The following is an 18,576-nucleotide window of genomic DNA, read 5'->3' as shown; positions in this document are numbered from 1 at the left end:
TAGTTCCTCCTTCCATTCCTATTACATTGCCTCCGGTCTCTATCTGCACTATCTTCCCATCCAATAATGTAATTAACCCCCCCCCCCCCCCCCCAGTCGCTAGTTTAAACACTCCTCCAACCTTCTAGCCATCTTCTCCCCCAACACAGCTGCCTGTTCCCCATTGAAGTGCAGCCCATCCCTACGATAGAGCCTGTAGCCGACAGAGAAGTCGGCCCAGTTCTCCAGGAACCCAAACCCCTCCTTCCTACATCACTTCTTAAGCCACTTGTTAACCTCCCTAATCGCCCACTGCCTTTCTTGTGTGGCTCGTGGTACAGGTAGTATTTTGGAAAAGTATTGAGGTCCTTGCCCTAAGCTTGTGACCTAAATCCCTAAAATCATTTTTAAGGACGCTCCCCCTACCTCTAACTTTGTCATTGGTTCTGATATGGACCATGACCGCTGGATCTTCTCCAGCCCCACCCAGTAATCTGTCAACCCGATCCGCGATGTGTCGAACTCGAATGCCAGGAAGACAACACACCGTTCGACGATCCCGGTTTTTGTGACAGATTGCCCTATCTGTACCCCCTAATAACTGAGTCTCCCACTACCAGCACCTGTCTGGCCTGCGCTGCTCTCCTGCTTACTGGAGCCGACATTCCCCTGACTGGCAGAGGAAGGGTCCGGCTGCTGTAGTGCTCTCCCTGAACGGACATCCCCCTCATCTACCAACCGTGCAAACTTGTTGGGGTGTGTCAGATCAGGGCTAGTCTCCCTGGCACTCTTTCCTCTACCCCGCTTTCTAACTGTTATCCAGCAACCTACCTCACTTTCCTGAGCCTCCTCGCTACTACCTTCCCCCACATCTACCCCATAGAGTGCTTGCTCAGTGAGCAGCAAACTCTTTTCCAAATTGTCAACGCTTCTCAGTGGTTAGATACACGATGTGCGATTGCAAACTGGCAACTTGCTCACATTTTGAACAAATGGCTGTTCCAGAACTGCATACATTAGACAAGATGTGCAATGGACTGCGCTGTCAATAATAGAACTCATACTAAATGGGGATTACGCAAGACAGAGAAAAAATACAAAAATACAGTGCAGCTCTCAAACCAGACAGCTTTTTTCCTCTGGATTAAGTATAAATAATATTTTTTAAGAGGCTATCCAGAATTTATACTGTGATGACCTTTTCCAGGGATGGCCAACCTGAGGCTCTCCAGCTGTTGCAAAACTACAACTCCCAGCATGCCCAGACTGCCTACAGGTATCAGCCTACAGCAAAGCATGGTGGGAGTTGTAGTTTTACAACAGCTGGAGAGCCACAGGTTGGCCAGCCCTGACCTATTCTCAGGATGTCATCAATATGAAAATCTCCGGGCAACCCCGCCACTCAGCTGTTTCAGGAGGTCCCATGAACGCAGTGGCCTCCTCACAGCTTACCAAGCAGAAGGCTGTACTTTGTATAGCGGCTGTATTTGGTATTGCAGCTCACCCAATTAACTTGAATGGGGCTGTGCTGCACCTAGGCCATGGAACCAATGAACGTGACTACATTGCCTAGAAAGAGGACTAAGCACCCATAGATTGGCGAGGGTCCAGGGAGTCAGACCTCCATCAATCTCATATTCATGATCTGTCCTGAGCATAGGTCATCAAAATGTAAATCCTGGAGAACCCTTTTAAGCTGACGTCAGAGTTGGTACATTTTTACTGACTCCACTCCACAGCGCTGCATGTACTACACAGCAGGGCTCCAGATGGCGACCAAAATGGTCGCCAATGCGACTAAGAATTTTCAAATGGCGACAAGACTTTTTAGTCTTGTCGCCATTTGCGACTAGACCCTCCGCGGCAGCTCTGCAGTTGAACAGCGGCGGGCACAGGAGCTGATAGTTCTCTGCCCCGCTGCCAGCCCCTCCCCTCCCACCAACCAATCAGAGCTGAGGCAAGCACTAGCAGCTCTGAGTCTGAGTCACTGACACAAGTACAGGGAAACAGAAAGAATCGAATGAGTCTCAGGTGAAAAGAACTAAAGATCCGACTTGTGACTCATTCGATTCTTTCTTAGACTCCCTGTACAGTGTGCCCCCCCCCCCCCCAACACCCCAGTATAAGAAACATTAGTGGCATAGTGTGCCCCCCCAACACCCCAGTATAAGAAACATTGGTGGCAGTGTGCCCCCCAACACCCCAGTATAAGAAACATTGGTGGCACAGTGTGCCCCCCCAACACCCCAGTATAAGAAACATTGGTGGCACAGTGTGCCCCCCCAACACCCCAGTATAAGAAACATTGGTGGCAGTGTGCCCCCCCAACACCCCAGTATAAGAAACATTGGTGGCAGTGTGCCCCCCAACACCCCAGTATAAGAAACATTGGTGGCACAGTGTGCCCCCCCAACACCCCAGTATAAGAAACATTGGTGGCACAGTGTGCCCCCCCCCCAACACCCCAGTATAAGAAACATTGGTGGCAGTGTGCCCCCCCAACACCCCAGTATAAGAAACATTGGTGGCAGTGTGCCCCCCAACACCCCAGTATAAGAAACATTGGTAGCACAGTGTGCCCAACACCCCAGTATAAGAAACATTGGTGGCACAGTGAGCCCCCACCCCCCCCCAACACCCCAGTATAAGAAACATTGGTGGCACAGTATGCCCCCCCCCCCCAACACCCCAGTATAAGAAACATTAGTGGCACAGTGTGCCCCCCCCCCCCAACACCCCAGTATAAGAAACATTGGTGGCTCAGTGGAAAGTGCCAATGAGGGTTAAAAAATAACTTTAAAAAATTAACTCACCTCCTCCAGTTGATCGCGTAGCTGTCGGTCTCCTGTTCTGTCTTCAGGACCTGTGGTGATGTCACTGAGCTCATCACATGGTCCATCACCATGGTGATGTATCATGTGATGAGCACAGTGATGTCACCACAGGTCCTGAAGAAAGAACAGGAGATGATCAATTGGAGGAGGTGAGTTAATTTTTATTTTTTAACCCTCATTGGCACTCCCCACTGCGCCACCAATGTTCATTATATTGAGGGGGGGCACACTGCGCCACCAATGTTTATTATACTGGGGTGTTGGGGGGGTGCACACTGCACCACCAATGTTTATTATATTGAGGGGGGGGGGCATACTGCGCCCCCAATGTTTATTATACTGGGGGTGTTGGGGGGAAATGTTTATTATATTGAGGGGGGCACACTGCGCCACCAATGTTTACTATACTAGGGTGTTGGGGGGGTGCGCACTGCGCCACCAATGTTTATTATATTGAGGGGGGGCACACTGCGCCACCAATGTTTATTATATTAGGAAGGCACACTGCGCCACCAATGTTTATTATATTGACCTTCTACTATGCATTCTGTATTAAAGAATGCTATTATTTTCCCTTATAACCATGTTATAAGGAAAAATAATACAGTGAATAGACTTTCATCCTAGCAACCATGAGTGAAAATCGCACCGCATCCGTACTTGCTTGCGGATGCTTGCGATTTTCACGCAGCCCCATTCACTTCTATGGGGCCTGCGTTGCGTGAAAAACGCACAACATAGAGCATGCTGCGATTTTCACGCAACGCACAAGTGATGTGTGAAAATCACCGCTCATGTGCACAGCCCCATAGAAGTGAATGGGTCCGGATTTAGTGCGGGTGCATTCCGGTATTTTGAATGCCAGATCCAGCACTAATACATTCCTATGGGAAAAAATGCTGGATCCGGCATTCAGGCAAATCTTCAGTTTTTTTCGTCTGAGATAAAACCGTAGCATGCTGCGGTTTTATCTTTTGCCTGATCAGTCAAAATGACTGAACTGAAGACATCCTGATGCATCCTGAACGGATTACTCTCTATTCAGAATGCATAGGGATATGCCTGATCAGTTCTTTTCCGATATTGAGCCCCTGTGACAGAACTCTATGCTGGAAAAGAAAAACGCTAGTGTGAAAGTACCCTAAAATATTAAGTTTAAATCCCCCCTTTCCCAATTTTACATATAAAATATATAAACAATAAATAAATAAACATATTACATAGCGCTGTCCAAACTATTAAAAAATGTCTCCTATGCGGTGAGCATTCGCCATTATTTAGTCACCTTGTCACCCCAAAAAATAGGATAGGACTGTTCTATTATGGGCCGAATGTTTCATAAAATGCGAAATGCACGCGGCTTTTTTTGGTGTTGTTTTTTTTTGCGCGGTATTGAGTATCGTAATACTTTTTTATGGTGACGAAAGCGAATCCAAATTTTGGTATCAAAACAACCCTATGCCGATCTGATCGGCGTAGCGTTGTCACGATACCAAAATTTTGATTCAGTTTCGATTTGGCGACTAAAAATTTGATTTGGCTCCTAAATTTTTCAGTTCAGGAGCCAATGGCTACTAGGTATTTTTTTTAGTCTGGAGCACTGCACAGTATACATGTATACTGGATGAGCCTTAGCACTCTTCTGGATTTAAAGGGAACCCGTCACCAGGTTTTACCCTATAACTGCCACCGACTTGACGCCTCTGATGTCACCCACAAGCTGCTGTAGCACAGACCAGGTACATAAGCTGTGTTTCCCCATGTTGTGGGCAAATTAAATTATTTTGTTATGTGTATGCGGCAGTTCTGATCTAACTTCTGAGTCATCATCATCTTCATTCAACAGCTGTAGGAGCAATAAAAGAAAACCTCATAACTGCCACATGCCTAGGACAAAAGTGGTGTCTGCTCATCTTTTGGACAAGCAGTAAATAAGCTGAAGCTTTTCAGTCAAGGCAAACAAGTGCTCATTTTTGGCTTCTTTGCCATCCAAAACCACATAGATTTATATCCCATGCGGCTCCTTGCTGGTAGCATTCATCGCAATACGGATTTACCATTATCCAGGACTTGGCTCATCACTCAATGTGAAGATACCCAAGTACTCTCCTTTAATCCAAACGCTCCACTTTGATAGGCAGTATATGGTTTCAAATTATTAGCTAAGCACTGGGTGGAAATACCTTTAAAAGGTATTTTTTTTTTTACCGATGAACTGTACTCAGGATGGGTAATCAGTGCCTGATCGGTGGATGTCCGATGCCCGGAAGCCCCACAAATCAGCGGTTTGAAAAGGCAGCAGTGCTCACAGTAGCGCCTTGGCCTTCTCCAACATTTCCTAGGCCAGTGATGACACGTTCATCGATCACGTGGCCTAGGAACAGCTCAGTCCTATTGAAGTGAATGGTGCTGAGCTGCAATACCAAGCACAGCCACTATACAATGTAAGGTGGTGCCTTCTCAAACAGCTGATTGGCGGGGTGCTGGGTGGCGGACACCACCGATATGGATAGGACCCCCACCATAGGATAGGTAATCAGTAAAAAACATTGGAAAACACCTTTAGTCATTACTAGCATTACCGTACTTTTCAAATACTAGAGAGCGCTTCCATTACGGAAGCACTCATTAGTACTGGAGGGCTGGGAAGTAGTGAATGAAGCGCTCTCCAGGCTCTGTACTCACCTCTTTCCGGTCCTCTGCTGTCGGCAGTGCTGTTCTGGTGCCCGCTGCTCTCCACTTCCTGGTTCTGGCTTGACACACAGCGACGCAACCGTGGACCGCACAGCGTGACGCTCTGTAACCTCACGCTGTGCACGTCGGGTCACAGCTCAGCCGATGGCAGGAAGAAGAGAGAGAGCAGGATCCTGCAGCGTCCACAGCAGGAGAGGCAAGTGTATTTATTTTTTACTCTGAGGCTGGGGTCTGATTTGAGGCTTAGAGATCTCATCTGAGGTCTGAATGTGGGAGTCTTATTTATATTGGTGCTCTGAGGTCTGATTGTGGGGTCATTCACATTGGGGTCTGATCTGAGGTCTTAATGACATTGGGGGTCTGATTGGTGTACGAATCTCTACATTATTAACCCAGATCGCAACAGAGCTACACATCTAAAGACTAGATGGCAAAAGCCTCAGATAGTATGCAAAGTACTTAAATAGTAAGGCACTGGAGAGATTCCTGTAGTTAATGGCCTACCTACCACTTTTTAAAGGCATCTGTCAGCAGATTTATACCCATGAAACTGGCTGATCTGTGTCATGTGCGCTTGGCAGCTGAAGGCATCTGTGTTGGTCCCATGTTCATATGTGTCCACATTACTGAGAAAAATTATGTTTAAATATATGCAAATTATCCTCTGAGCAATGGGGGCGTTACCAGTACACCTAGAGGCTCTGCTCTCCCTGCAATAGCCGCTTCCTCTGCACTTTGACAGGGCCAGGCAGTGATAACATCATAATGTCTGGCCCTGTCAATGGAAGTGCAGAGGGCGTAGCAGTTGCAGAGAGCAGAGCCTCTAAGTGTAATGGCAACAGCAGCGTTGCAATTAGATACTCATTTGCATATATAAAAAAAAATCTTTTTTCTCAGCAATGCGGGCACATATGAACACGGGACCAACACAGATGCCTTCAGCTGCCAAGTGTACATGCAACAGGTCAGCCAGTTTCATAGGTACAAATCTGCTGACAGATGCCCTTTAAGGTCAAATGCCACCCAAAATCAGTCCAAATTTTTTCGATATAGTACACAGCCAGAATTCTGTCAAACAATTTTGATATGTGAGCAAGAGTAGCACTTACTCCACCCAACTCTTGCACAGAATGATCTAATAGTCACCAAATCAATGCTTGGCCGGCAACTTTTAATCAATATTTTCGCAGAAAGACTGAAAAAATAAAACATACTTTTCATTCATCCATTTATTATAAAAATAAATCTTCGTGAAACACAATAATTAATCAGCTAAAACACTGTAATAAATACCCTCTCATAGAAAGACAGCGAGCCTCTGCTTTGTCGACCAGTGAATGGAACTTGGGTTAGGTAAATTGTATCCAAATTGAATAAGGGCGCTGCTCATGTACCCGAGTGAGTGTCACATGTGGGTGCCGTCTGTCAGCACCCATTAAAAAGTCAACAGGTTTATGCATATAGGCATTTTTTCACGCTGTGCATAAAAAAATAAAAATAAATGCAGCACGTTCTATCTTTTGCATTTTTAACAGAAGGACCCACGTAAATTAATTGCTATATTTGAGAGACGCAACCGCCGGGCATAAAATGTGTTTTACACGCAGGACTTGCCCATTCAAGTCAATCGGTCAATGAGAAAAAAAACTGAACCACACTGAAGGACTTCCATTTTTCACTTGCTTGCTAGGAGATGCTGCAAGTTTTTTTCCACACACATGAAGAACATATTAAAAATGATAACTTAAAAGATTTGCAGAAAAACACTGAAGAAAAAGTGAGGGGGGAAAAAATTGCAGTTTTTTACTGACAGAACTTAAGTTTAAAGAAGACCGCCCACCACAAAATGAAATGCAATCTGCAGGCAAAATCGTAAACTAGGCATACAGACATGGAGAGCGGCGCCCAGGGATCTCCCTGCACTTACTATTATCCCTGGGCGCCACTCCGTTCTCCCGGTATAGGCTTCGATATCTTCAGATTTTCGGCTCAACTGGGAGAAGTCTGCCCTTGTTCTCCTGGGTGCCTCCTTCTCAGAAAAAAAACCTCTCAGGCTATGAGCTGAGCGCTGCGATTGGCCTGTGCTAGAGCATAGGAGAAGGAGGCACCCAGTAGAACAAGGGCAGACTCCTCCCAGTTGAGCCGAAAATCTGAAGATATTGAAGCCTATACCAGGAGAACAGAGTGGCGCCCAGGGATAATAGTAAGTGCAGGGAGATCCCTGGGCGCCGCTCTCCATGTCTGTATGCCTAGTTTATCATAATGAAAGGTCCTCTTTAAGACCACCTTGATCGTCGTGTTCGCTCTATGGATCCTCCCCAAGTACCCTTGAGCAGCTGTGGGATGCACTGCAGTCAGCATGACTCCAGATACCTGTGAGAACCTACCAGGGCCTCACTGAGTCACTCCCAGCCCATCAGAAGTCCTGCAGAAGTGGTAGCTGCAAATACAGTGAAGGAGTTTAAGCATGCATGGGATAGGCATTAAGGCCATCCTTCATATAAGATAGGGCCAGGGGCTATTCATAGTATTCAGTATGTTGGGCTGACTAGATGGGCCAAATGGTTCTTATCTGCCGACACATTCTATGTTTCTAAGATTACCCCAGCGAACAGGTCCTCAGTACATGGGGAGGTTTTTGTCAGTCACTGATAACACCTCACTGTGTACTGAGAGCTGTTCACAGGAGTGGTCTTAAGTTAGAAATTACACCAGCTAATATCCAGAGTAACAGCCAGGTTCAGACTGGACAGCAGCTAGATGGGCTGGGAGTAATTCAGTGAGGTCCTAGGAGGTTCTCACAGGTATCTGGAGCCATGCTGACTGCAGTGCATCCCACAGCTGCTCAAGGGTACGTGGGGAGGATCCATAGAGCGAACACGATGATCAAGGTGGTCCCACAGATGCTCAATTGGGTTACAATTTTGGGAATTAGGCGGCCAGGATAGTACTTGGAAGTTTTGGTCATGCTCTTTTAGCCAATGTCGGACATTTCTAGCCATGAAATGCTGCATTGTCTTCCTGGAAGATCCTGTCTGCCCCAGGGAAGACAATAAGCATGTATAGATGCACTTGATCTGCAAAGATGGATTCATACCCAAATCGGTTAAGCGTGCCTTCCACATGGATGAGTGGTCCAGAGAATGCCACAAAAACATTCCCCAGATCATAACGCTGCCACCACTAGCTTATGTTCTTCCAAAAATGGTTGCAGGGTGTTTGTTTCTCACCTGACACGCCAATGTCCATCCGTTCAATGAAGCAGAAAATATGACTCACCAGAGAAGAAAGCAACCCTCTGCCAATTTGCAGTGGTTCAAATCTGATACTGCAGAGAAAATGTAAGCCTTTTCTGCTAATGCAATTTTACAGCGACCATCCGTCTGCTTCAGAGCCCTATACACAATAGGGTTGACAGAACTGTTGATTTAAACACACATCTGGTAGTCCCCCGGCTCATTCTAGCATTGAGCTGCTCCACTGTACCGTGTCAGTCCGCCCTTATGCACCTTTGTAGTGGACATTCACCTCTTCCATGAATGATACGTGGTGCTCCGAAGCTTCCACGTAGCCCATTTAGAGTGATGCCATTTGTCCACTAACAATACACTTTTATCACAGCAGCACAAGACCAGTTCACAAACTTTACAGGTTCAGAAATTCTGCCATCCTTGGCCTGAAAGCCAATAAAATGTCCCTTTTACCCAACAACAAATTATATGTGTGCAGACAGCCTATCACACACCTTATATACCCACTAAACCAGATCATGACACGTGGCTTTTTTCATAAGTTATGCACTACTAACGTCAAAAGTAGTAAGTGGCCATAGTAATGTGACTCAACCGTCTATCTCAATCTGCTTATCTTCTCCTGCTCTATAACATGCTGCTTGCCGATTACACAGAATTTTGTGGTTTCAGGTCCTCTTTGATATCACTTGTATGCATGAGCCCTAAATGTCTGAATAACTTACGCTATAAAAGATCTGATTGCAGCTTCTAGAAATAGTTATCATACAAATGGCTTCTTCCCTGTGTGAGTTTTCTCATGTCTAATGAGATAAGATTTCTGGGTAAAACATTTTCCACACTCCAAACATAAAAATGGCTTATCCCCTCTATGAATTCGTTGATGTTCTACAAGGGCTGACTTTTGGGTAAAACATCTCCCACATTCCGAACACGAAAACGGCTTTTTCCCCCGTGTGAATTCTCTGATGTTGAACAAGATTCGACTTCTTGGCAAAACATTTCCCACAATCTGAACAGGGATATGGTTTCTCCCCTAAGTGTCCTCTTTTATGTTTAAAAAGAAACGATTTCCGAGTGAAACATTTTCCACATTCTGTGCATGCAAACGGTCTTTCCCCTGTGTGGCTTCTTTGGTGGTCAATAAGACCCGATTTATGGGTAAAGCATTTCCCGCATTCTGAACACGAAAATGGCTTCTCCCCTGTGTGAATTTTCTGGTGTTCGATAAGTCCTGACTTTTGGGTAAAACATTTTCTGCATGCTGAACACGAATATGGCTTCTCCCCTGTGTGAATTCTGTGATGTTTAACCAGATCTGATTTGTTTGTAAAACTTCGCCCGCATTCAGAACATAAAAACGGCTTCTCTCCTGTGTGAATTCTCCAATGTTTTACAAGATTTGACTTCTTAGTAAAACATTTCCCACACTGTGAGCATGGGAATGGCTTCTCTCCAGTGTGAGTTCTTTGATGTTCAATGAGAAGAGACTTTTTAGTAAAATGCTTTCCACACTGTGGGCAAGAAAATAGCTTTTTAACAGATGTGCCACTGCTGCCAAGTCCATCAAGGCTGTCTTTGTGAATTCTTAAGTGTACAATGAGATCTGCCTGTTGGGAAAAACACGTTCCACATTCAGGACAAAAAAATTGTTCTTCCTCTGCGTTTGTTGTATCGGGACTAAAATGATCTGACTCCTCTGTAAAACTTTCCCCAGATTCAAAACACAGACCTGCCTGTTCTGGAACATTATGTGATTTATCAGAACATCCCTCATCGTAAGGGGAATCAAGTGACAGATCTGCAAAGTGATGTCCTGAATGTGCATTGTGGGCAATGGGATTCTCCCTTGAATAATTTTGCAAGACATTTTTGTGATGTCCCTCTAAGATCTTGCTGTGGTCATCTGCTGAAAGTAAATATAAAACATAAATTATATATCTCCTTAAATATAGGATTATTATATATATACTGAATTAACAGTTTTTTCCCCCTATACAAATCATAAATAATTCAATGAAGATGTGGGTTTTTAATGAATGAAAATAATACAGTTACAATAAATACATTAGTAAACTAATAAACGCTTCCATTTTGATCTGAGGTCTAAAGTATCTTGGGGCTCTGATCTGAGGCCTGAAGGATGTTGGGGGATTAAATTGTACAACTGAAAAGAGGTAGCAGCCTGTTTGATCACCTCTAGCAGGTGGCCAAACAGAGTATGGCAACGGGGAAAGCACTTTTACGCCCTCTTGTGACAAGACGTAGTGTTGAATTAGACCACACCTGTAATCATTTACATATCTGCCTGAGATATGACTGCAGACAGATCTTTGCAGCAATCTGACGTTTCTATGTGGGTACATTATTTATTTATTTTTGTCAATGAGTGTGTGTGTGTGTATACCTATATTATAAAAATCAATGTTTGTCTATCCGACTGTCTTCTATAGGCAGCCAAACGCCTGAACTTTTGGACACCAAATTTGGCACATTGGGTGTCTGGGAAGGTTTTCTTAACGTTTCAGCTCAGTAGGACATTCCGTTCTTGAGATATTCACAGAAATGCAAATATGGCACCATCACTGGACCCGTAATAGCCAATAGAAGCTCGCAGGGCCTTCACTCATCTCCTAGCTGACATACACACGGTCACATGACCCTTATTAGCCAATAGAAGCTAATATGGTGCTTCAGTCTTCGCCTCATTGACATACACACAGTTTTACACTAGGTTTCCATAACAACCCAGTCATTTTTCTCCACAGTTATTGGTCATTGTTAAAGGGACGGGTGTGCTGTTGAGGTCACTATTAAAGGGTTTCTACCACCACATTTTGACCTAATTAGCTGTCAGACACTAGCGATCTGCTAGTGTCTGCTGTACCTAACCATGCTATTGTAATCCCTTTCTCTGCAGCGGTTACTAGGTGCTATGGGGCGTCTTTTCAGCACCTAGAGGCTCCGTCTACTCACCATATCTGCCGCCCAGCTCGTCCCTCCAGCCCGCCCATCTGTGGATTGACAGCCTCCATCACGGCCGAATTCTCGCGCCTGCGCGTCTGTATTCGGCGCAGGCGCAGTGACTGTCGGACCGCTCACTGCGCCGGCATCTCCACTGCGCCTGCGCCGATGACGTCAGAGTGCTCCCAGGAACAGACAACGCCCGACCTCAAGCAGTGGAGATGCGCAGGCGCAGTGAGCGGTCTGACAGTCACTGCGCCTGCGCTGAATACAGACGCACGCGGCGCAGGCGCGAGAATTCGGCCGCGATGGAGGCTGTCAATCTAGAGATGTGCGGGCTGGAGGTGCGAGCTGGGCGGCAGACATGGTGAGTAGACGGAGCCTCTAGGTGCTGAAAAGACGCCCCATAGCACCTAGAGGCTCATTTGCATAGCCGCTGCAGAGAAAGGGATAACCGCTGCAGAGAAAGGGATTACAATAGCATGGTTAGGTACAGCAGACCGCTAGTGTCTGACAGCTAATTAGGTCAAAATGTGGTGGTAGAAACCCTTTAAGGAGGCAGAGTTCCGTGGAGTTCACCGTTAAGGGGGACAGGTAAAAATAAAATAAACAGTGTGTAACTGTCAAGGTATATAGGGCTATTAGTTATTTCCCCGTAAAAAAAATAAAATAAATAATATATGGATTGGCTTCCTGGGCACCCTTGGAACAATCCATAAAAATACAAACAGGCCAACATTTCATACTCAGGCAGCGCATGGTACTTTTTCTAATATACAGTACAGACCAAAAGTTTGGACACACCTTCTCATTCAAAGAGTTTTCTTTATTTTCATGACTATGAAAATTGTAGATTCACACTGAAGGCATCAAAACTTTGAATTAACACATGTGGAATTATATACATAACAAAAAAGTGTGAAACAACTGAAAATCTGTCATATTCTAGGTTCTTCAAAGTAGCCACCTTTTGCTTTGATTACTGCTTTGCACACTCTTGGCATTCTCTTGATGAGCTTCCAGAAGTAGTCACCTGAAATGGTTTTCACTTCACAGGTGTGCCCTGTCAGGTTTAATAAGTGGGATTTCTTGCCTTATAAATGGGGTTGGGACCATCAGTTGCGTTGTGGAGAAGTCAGGTGGATACACAGCTGATAGTCCTACCGAATAGACTGTTAGAATTTGTATTATGGCAAGAAAAAAGCAGCTAAGTAAAGAAAAACGAGTGGCCATCATTACTTTAAGAAATGAAGGTCAGTCAGTCCGAAAAATTGGGAAAACTTTGAAAGTGTCCCCAAGTGCAGTCACAAAAACCATCAAGCGCTACAAAGAAACTGGCTCACATGCGGACCGCCCCAGGAAAGGAAGACCAAGAGTCACCTCTACTGCGGAGGATAAGTTCATCCGAGTCTCCAGCCTCAGAAATCGCAGGTTAACAGCAGCTCAGATTAGAGACCAGGTCAATGCCACACAGAGTTCTAGCAGCAGACACATCTCTAGAACAACTGTTAAGAGGAGACTGTGTGAATCAGGCCTTCATGGTAGAATATCTGCTAGGAAACCACTGCTAAGGACAGGCAACAAGAAGAAGAGACTTGTTTGGGCTAAAGAACACAAGGAATGGACATTAGACCAGTGGAAATCTGTGCTTTGGTCTGATGAGTCCAAATTTGAGATTTTTGGTTCCAACCACCGTGTCTTTGTGTGACTCAGAAAAGGTGAACGGATGGACTCTACATGCCTGGTTCTCACCGTGAAGCATGGAGTAGGAGGTGTGATGGTGGGGGGGATTTATTTAAAATTGAAGGCATACTGAACCAGCATAGCTACCACAGCATCTTGCAGTGGCATGCTATTCCATCTGGTTTGCGTTTAGTTGGACCATCATTTATTTTTCAACAGGACAATGACCCCAAACACACCTCCAGGCTGTGTAAGGGCTATTTTACCATGAAGGAGAGTGATGGGGTGCTGCGCCAGATGACCTGGCCTCCACAGTCACTGGACCTGAACCCAATCGAGATGGTTTGGGGTGAGCTGGACCGCAGAGTGAAGGCAAAAGGGCCAACAAGTGCTAAGCATCTCTGGGAACTCCTCCAAGACTGTTGGAAGACCATTTCAGGTGACTACCTCTTGAAGCTCATCAAGAGAATGCCAAGAGCGTGCAAAGCAGTAATCAAAGCAAAAGGTGGCTACTTTGAAGAACCTAGAATATGACATATTTTCAGTTGTTTCACACTTTTTTTTATTATGTATATAATTCCACATGTGTTAATTCATAGTTTTGATGCCTTCAGTGTGAATCTACAATTTTCATAGTCATGAAAATAAAGAAAACTCTTGGAATGAGAAGGTGTGTCCAAACTTTTGGTCTGTACTATATATATATATATATATATATATATATATATCTTATACCGAGAAATAAGACTTCTGACATTAACATATTGGAAAGACAGTGAAGAAACTAGAAAATGTTTACTAGTCCATACTCAGAGGAGAGTGAACAATAGATATCTGTCACCTTGTACTTACCAGGGCTTATCTCTATTGGAATTTCCTCTTCCTTACACTGCTGATCACCCATCATGTATGTCTCTTCCTCTTCATCATCATCTTCTATAACTTTAACTTTAATATCAAGTAGATCTTCTTCCTATTAAAGATATAACAGTCAATGGGAAGTTGGAAAGAAATGTAACAAAACACTTTAGGACAATAGAATAATAAAATATTCTATTCTTAAAAAAATCCATGTCACTATCTATATTTAAAAAAACAATCATAAAATTCCGCAGTTTTCACACTGGGTTTTAGGGCTATATTACACCAAAAGATTAATCAGACCAATAGTTGTGTGTGAACGGCCATCTGACCAATGATTGGTCAGAAAATCTGTCAGATAATCAGTTAGTGTAATACAGCCCTCAGGCATAAAACACGTTAAAACTTCAAGTCTTTTGAGTGCAGCTAAATGGGCTGTAGACAGCATGAACAGGAGAGGACCTCTGACTTCTATGGGAGAGTTTTCTAGGCAGTCTCTGTGTCCTGTGCAGATGTCAGAAGGGAGACGATAAGCTTTGATATAACCTATTCTGAATGGTGGAATCTGTGTTATCTATATATAGGTGTTATCTGTCATTGTTATCCTTCCTGTGCTGATAATTATAATAGCTACTGATAAATTACCTGTACAGAACAGGAAACCATGACCTATTATTAGACCTAGGGGCCAATGTGAAAATTGCAGGAATAAATCTTTTTAAAATATAAATAGTAACATGGGCAATAATAATATAATTAAATTTTTTTTTTAAAAAGAACCCAATTTTTTTAAAAACATATAAACATGAGTTAACCCCTTCCCAACTGCCTCATTTAATGTACAGCAGAAGCTGGGAATTTAAAGGGTTTCGGTCACCAGATTTAACCCTATTAAGCTAGCTGACATTGGCGATGTGCTAATGTCAGCTAAACCTAACTATCCTATTCCTACTTTTATCTATGCCCCCATTACGCCAGAAATCTAACTTTTATAATATGCTAATAAACCACTAGGAGCAGGGGGGGGGGGGGCGTTGTTCCTGCTCCTAGAGGGTCTGTTCTCCCACCTTTGTCGTCTCCCTCCAAGTCCTGATTGACAGGGCCAGGCAGCGCTCACATCTGTCTGCCAGCCCTGTGCTCTGGTATTTTCCTGTTACGGCGTTCACTGCATAGGAGATATTTTTTTATATTTTAATAGTTTGGATTTTTCGGGCGTGGCGATATGTAATATGTTTATTTATTCTTTGTACATTTTATATGTAAAATTGGGAAAGGGGGCGATTTATATTAATATTTAGGTGTTTTTTTTGTTTTTACTTTTTATTTAATAACTATTTGACACTTTTCACTGGTGGTAGCGGCAGTAGCGGCACAGTGGGGAGGGAGAGACTGCTTCCTTCTCCACTGTGCTGCTGAGGTTACGGAACATGGTGCGGGCTGAGAGCAGCGCGTGCCATGTTCTGGGATACTAGGCTGTGCAGAAAGGCAAATCCCGGTATGGAACAGATACCAGTACAAAAGTATCGATTGGGTATCTATTGATACCCGGTGCAACACTATTTGGAATTTTTCCCAGCTTCACTACACTGTATGCAATATTAAAATAGTGCCATTTTAAAATACGACTTGTTCTGCAAAAAACAAACCCTCATACGACTATGTGAATGAAAAATAAAAAATAAAATAAGGCACCGGGAAGGCAGGGAGTGAAAAACAAAAACGGAAAATCCTCTGGGGTTGAAATGGTTAAACAATAGGTCATTTTCTGATGACACATTCCCTTTAAAGGGCTTCTGTCACCCCACTAAACAGTTTTTTTTTTTTTTTTTTGTTTACTTATAATCCCTATAGTGCGATTTCTGCATACATAAGCTAAATAATCATTTCGGTCCAGTAGAATTTGTTAAAAACGTAATTTTAAAACATGCAAATTACCTTGCTACCAGCAAGCAGGGCGGCTACTTGCTGGTAGCAGCCGCATCCTCCGATCCTAAAGACGCCCCCTCCGCATGTTGATTGACAGGGCCAGGGAACGGGATTGTCCTCTGCTGGCCCTGTTTGAATTCAAAATATCGCGCCTGCGTCGTACCTGTCTTTAATCGGCGCAGGCGCACTGAGAGGCGGCCGCTCCATCCTCAATGCGCCGATGACATCACATCTACACCCGGCGCAGGCGCATTGAGGATGGAGTGGCCGCCTCTCAGTGCGCCTGCGCCGATTGAAGACAGGTACGGCGCAGGCGCGATATTTTTAATTCAAACAGGGCCAGCAGAGAACGATCTCGTTCCCTGGCCCTGTCAATCAACATGCGAAGGGGGCGTCTTTAGGATCGGAGGATGCGGCTGCTACCAGCAAGTAGCCGCCCTACTTGCTGGTAGCAAGGTAATTTGCATATTTTAAAATTACGTTTTTAACAAATTCTACTGGACCGAAATGATTATTTAGCTTATGTATGCAGAAATCACACTATAGGGATTATAAGTAAACAAAAAAAAAAAAAAAACGGTTTAGTGGGGTGACAGAAGCCCTTTAATGTAGGCCTACCAGAAGATATTTAGTGCAGATCTGTGATCAGACCATGTTACTCTATGGAAGGTCAGTACAGTATGGAGATAGGTAATGTTCTCCTAACAGGGCAAAAAATTATGGGGGTCATTTATTAAAACCGGTGTTTTAGACGCCGGTCTTAATAACCCCTGCGCAAACCTCTACATAACTTTGGCGCATCCACCGCCGGTCTAAATGTAAAACAGCTTCATTGCTGGCTTAAATTTAGACCATTTTCTACGCCTAAAAAAGGTAGAAAATGATAACTTAAAGTGCCTCTGTCACCGGGAACAACCCTATTAAACCACACATACTGGCTCGTAGGGCTCCTCATGCTGATTAAAACCGTACCTTTCTTTTGTTTTTATGATAAATAGCTGCAGAGATATCTGCATTTTTATTATAATGCAAATGAACAATTCGAGCACTTAGAGGCGGGGCCGCATGGTCTGAGCACTGCTCTGTAACACCCCCTCCCCTTGATTGATATTTAATAATAATAATAATAATAATAATAATAATAATAATAATAATAAGCAATTAAAATGCCTGAGTGTCATTCCAAGTTGCCATCTCCAGGGCAGGCCATAGGCCTTTTCCAGCCCGCGGTTCGAGATACCCGTGTCCCTGTGCAATTTGTACACTGCCTCATATAGTGGTCTGTGGCCCATGAAGGTGGACATCCAGGGAGCGAGTCATGGGGACAGCCATACAACTAAATTCCGGAGAGCATCTATGGTTGACGGTTAGGTACATAAGTACCTTTTTCTCCCAGCGTTAATACAGCTGAGAGCATCAGATTATCATGTTCCCGGCCAACGACAGTGAGGAGTGCTCAGATTGGCCCACAGAATAATTTCCCAGTAGGGTCTACGGCCACCCCTGCTGTATAATGTCCCAGCATTCCCAGACCCGCTCACCTCACCAGCAAGAAGCTCAATGATTTTCTTGGTTAGTTCTAGGATCTTCTGTTTGTTGTTTCTTTCAGATATCAGCGAGTTTGGTGGGGCTTCTGTGACGGGGCTCTGAGATCTGCTACACCCTCTTGACACACTATGATGGCTGCTCGGGGTCACACATTCTCCAGATGTCTTCTTTACTACTGTGTATTCCTGTGTATAGAGAGGCTTCTCTAAATATCACTATGTACATTCCCAGAATCCCTCAGCTCTTTGGTCAGTCCACGTTATCCAGTTATATAAAAAGAGCAAAATGAACTGACCTCTCCGGTCAACAGCCAGATGATCTCCAGGGTGAGGTTTAATATCTTTCCGGAAATCTGGTTCCTGGCCTTCTCCATCCTGCAAGGTTTAGTCAATGAGAGGACCACTGCTTCATGTAGGAGATTATGAAAAGACCAGCTGGGAAAACAAAAACATAGTAGTTGTATTACAAGGGCTATGAGTCTTCTTTGCATAGCTTTTGTACTTTTTACACTACATTAGATGTAGGTAGCTGTACAGTATACAGTTGCATACATAAGGGATTCAAGTCTGGATTAACACACTACAAATGGTGTGAAGAGAGATAAAAAGGGTCATTTACCCTGTATAAAAAAAAAAAAAAAAGATACTCACTTCATCCATCTCTCACCACTCCCATCCTGATGCGTCCTGTGTTGTTGGTCTCTACAATCTGATCCCTATCAATATTGGTGACCCACCTCAATAGTGTCAACCCCCCCACCCCATGGATTCTCACACAATACAGGCTCAATGCCTGGCAGGGCTGTGTCAACCTAAAGAAATCAGACCTTTTATTTG

General features: G+C 44.3%; 1 pseudogene; it reads right to left on the bottom strand.

Moving 5' to 3' along the window:
- The window catches only part of LOC122942127, a 46,975-nt pseudogene that overhangs the window by 27,125 nt on the left and 1,274 nt on the right, over positions 1-18,576 (bottom strand).

Source organism: Bufo gargarizans, chromosome 6 (assembly GCF_014858855.1).
Source record: "Bufo gargarizans isolate SCDJY-AF-19 chromosome 6, ASM1485885v1, whole genome shotgun sequence".
Taxonomy (NCBI): domain Eukaryota; kingdom Metazoa; phylum Chordata; class Amphibia; order Anura; family Bufonidae; genus Bufo; species Bufo gargarizans.
The sequence above is the reverse complement of the archived record's forward strand: the minus strand, read 5'-3'. Positions and strand labels throughout refer to the sequence as shown.